This window comes from Myotis yumanensis, unplaced genomic scaffold, assembly GCF_028538775.1.
Source record: "Myotis yumanensis isolate MYYU_CA2020_CCGP unplaced genomic scaffold, mMyoYum1.0.hap1 SCAF_10, whole genome shotgun sequence".
Taxonomy (NCBI): Eukaryota; Metazoa; Chordata; class Mammalia; order Chiroptera; family Vespertilionidae; genus Myotis; species Myotis yumanensis.
The window spans coordinates 80,746,439-80,750,062 of NW_027223761.1; the positions used below are offsets into that span (position 1 = coordinate 80,746,439).

Consider the following 3,624-nt stretch of genomic DNA (forward strand, 5'->3'; position numbering starts at 1 on the left):
GAAGTGGCACCCACAGGGCGGGGTAACAGCTGGTTGGCTCGCTGGGACAAGGGCATAATGCTGCCCAGGCAGGAGCACGCCGGCCAGGAGGGCCCCAGGGGCTCCGCCCAGCTGGCTGCCCTGGCTCAGGGGCATGAACACTTCCCTGCACCAGCGGGGAAGCCCTGCCTTAAGGAAGGAGCAGCACTCCCACAGATGGGTTGCAAGTTCCAAGGCACAGGGCAGAAAGGCGGGAAGTGTTGGGTGTGGGCTGAGTAAGGCCCATGAGCCCTGGTAGGCAGGTTGCGGCCAGTGACAGGGGGGTCGGGAGGGCCATGTTTTAGAGTTTGGAATTGACTCCACAGCCAACAGGGGTCCTTTCAGAGTCACTGGTAGGGGGCTGGTGTGTTTGAAAAGCAAAAGCAAAACCTCAAACTTCTTATGATTCACTTCAAAACAGCCATAAACAAAATACTTTAAACAAACTGATAAATCCCCAGAGCTAGGAGCCAGGCCTTTCTCCTGCTTCGAGCTTAGCAGGGGGCCCTGCTTAGAGATGAAGGCCCAGGTGACTCAGAAATAAGATGAAAACCTCCAGTCTCCAGGTTCGGTTTGTTTAATGCTGCGACACTAAAGTCAACACCAATATTTCCTCAGGGGCCAGGGCCCGGAGCTAAAAGCAGGCCGACTCCCGTGTCTTTTCTGCCCACCCCGTGCCAGCTTGAGTTGCCACTGCTGTGGTCTGTGCTGGCTGAACTGAGAGCAAATGCATGCGTGGCACGGAGCCAGGCACACCCGCCCGGGTCAGGGGGGCGCAGGGCTGACACGGGCTGGGAGAGAGCAGTTCCAAGATGGCAGGAGCGTTGCCATGGAGATTTAATTCCCCACTAGAAGCAAATCCCATTCAAAAGGCCAAGAATGGCCGTGTTAGGTCAAAACCAGAACATGAACTGGGGGAAAAGATTGCTTTTCAAGAGAACCAGACAATTAATTTAGCAGAGGAACCACCCCCCGGAGAGAAAGTTACAGGCAGCTCATATCAGGAAGGTGCCCACAAGAGCAGTTTCCTGTCGGGGGAGGAGGGAGGTGAGAGGTCAGGGGAAACTTGCCTGCAGAGGCGGGAGAGGTGTGGACTTGGGCTGTGTTCAGAGGAGAGCTGCGAGTGTCTCCCCAGGAATTCTAACGAGAAGCAAAATGAGGTACATGTCCCGGGTGGCTCAGGTCAATGCCTTCCAACACTTTTTAGACTAAAACTTCTAAAATTGTCCAAAACACCATTTGCTTAGGCCTAACTAACGGGAGATCAGCAGTCCGTGGCTTCTCCACTCCCCAATCTCATCTTCTGTGTGTGTGCATGGGAAATAGTGTGTGAGAACGCAAGTGCCAAGAGAGCAGAGAGCTGCCCACGAGCGCAGAAAATGCCCTCACCACCGTGCTCTCTTCTGCCTTCTCCTCTGTACTTGCTCTCTCTATCCATCACCCTCCAGCCCACAGTCCAAAAGTTACCAAGGGAAGTGGCGATTCAATCAGCAAACATTAACTGGGCTGCTGTTGTGTTTGAGGCACTGTGTTCAGTGCTATGGGGAAACTAAAGAGGTAAAGTTTTTACCCCGGCCTTCGAAGAACTTGTCGGAAGGGAAGCTTAAAGGTGAACACGTAAAAAGGTAGCAGGTCAGAGAATGCAACACCCGGAGCTCTGGAAAAGGGCTCTTCCTGGCTGGGCTGGCCAGGGAAGACGGGGAGAGAATCTTATTTTTTATTTTTGGTAAAGAGCACCTAACATAAAGTTTACCATCTTAACCATCTTTTTAAAACAAACAAACAAAAAAAAAACACACCAGGTTTTTATTGTTCCCGTGTCAAAGGGCAGGTCTTTGCAGGATGGGGGGGAGTGAGTTTTGACAGCAGGGAGCAAGCCCCTACTTGCCAGCGATGAGTGGGTCCGCAGGACCACAGTGACCAAATCCCCGAGCAGGAACATCTTGGAGATGTAGCGGTCCTTGTTGACTGGCTTGAACTTCTTGCCCTTGCCACTCTTGGGGACCTCGGTCCCCATCTCCTTCACATTCTCCAGCACCATGTTGCAGTGCCTGTCAAAAGCCTTCACCCGGCCCAGGAGCTTCTTGTTGTTGCGACAGTTGATGAGCACCTGGGTGTTGTTCTTGACGGACTGCGTGAGCACGGAGAGTGGGCCCGTGTTAAACTCTTCCTCCTCCCGCTTCTGCAGCTCCTCCGGGGTCATCTCACTCTTGGGCTTGTTGAGAAGGCTCATGGTGGCGGTGGTTGCGCTCTCAGAACGCTCCTGTCCTCCGCATTGCCTCGGCCTCTGAAGAGAAAGTGCCCATCTTAACCATCTTTAAGTGTTAAGCACAACAAAACTCCAAAACTCTTTTCATCCTGCCAAACTAAAGCCCTATTCCTGCTAAACACAACTCCTCATTTCCTCTCCCCCGAGTCCCTGGCAACCACCATTCTGCTGTCTGTCTCTGTGAACCTAACTACTCTAGGAAACTCACACAAGCAGAGTCACACAGCATTTGTCCTTTTGCGACTGGCTTATCTCACTTAGCATGATGTCCTGAAGTGCATCCATGTGGTAGCATGGGTCGGGATGTCCTTCCCCTTTAAGACTGAATATTATTCCATTGCATGTTACACCATATTTTGTTTATTCATTCATCAACGGACATTCCAGTTGCTTCCACTTCTTGGCTGTTGTGAATAATGCAGCTATGAACATGGTGTACGAATATCTCCTTGAGACCGTGCTTTCAAGTCTTTGGATGTATACCCAGAAGTGGGATTGCTGGGTATATGGTTTTTGTTTTGTTTTGTGTTTTTGTTTTTGTTTTTTTGAGGAACCACCCTACTGTTTTCCCTAACATTTGCACCATTTTACAATCCCACCAATGGTTTCAATTTCTCCACATTCTTATCAACACTTGTCATTTCTGTTTTTCCTATGGTGGCCATTCTAATGGGTATGAGGTGGAATCTCTGTGTGCTTTTGATTTGCATTGCTTTAATGATTAGTGATGGTGAGCTATTTTCATGTGATTGTTGGTCAACTATATATGTCTTCGGAGAAATGCCTGTTCAGGTCCTTTGCCCATTTTTGATAGGAAAAGTGTTGTTGAAGGAAGAGTATTTTGAGCTCAGTATGAAGAGACAAACCAGTGCCTGGTCAGTGTGGCTCAGTTGGTTGAGCATCAGCCCATGCACCAGGAGGTCACTGGTTTGAATCCCAGTCAGGGTACATGTTTGGGTTTGGGGCTCGATCGCAAGTAGGGGGCATGCAGTAGGCAGCTAATTGATGTTTCTCTCTCACCAATGTTTCTTTCCCTCTCTCTCTCTCCTTCCCGCTCCCTCTTCCTTCCTCTCTCTGGAATCAATAAAAATAAAGTAAGCCCTGGCCAGTGTGTTCAATGGTTAGAGTGTCGGCCTGTATACTGAAAGGTCGTGGGTTCGATTCCCAGTAAAGGGCATGTACCTGGGTTGCCGGTTTCCTCCCCACCTCCCACCAGGGTGCATGCAGGAGGCAACCAGTTGATGTGCCTCTCTCACATTGATGTTTCTCTCTCTCTCCCCACTCCCTCTCTCCCCTCCACTTTCTGAAAAGCAACGAAAAAAGATCCTCAGGTGAGG

General features: G+C 50.3%; 1 pseudogene; it reads right to left on the reverse strand.

The window, feature by feature from the left end:
* Positions 1 to 1,876: 1,876 nt before the first annotated feature.
* Positions 1,877 to 2,305, reverse strand: LOC139018316 (small nuclear ribonucleoprotein Sm D2 pseudogene; annotated as a pseudogene).
* Between the last annotated feature and the right edge of the window lie 1,319 nt (positions 2,306 to 3,624).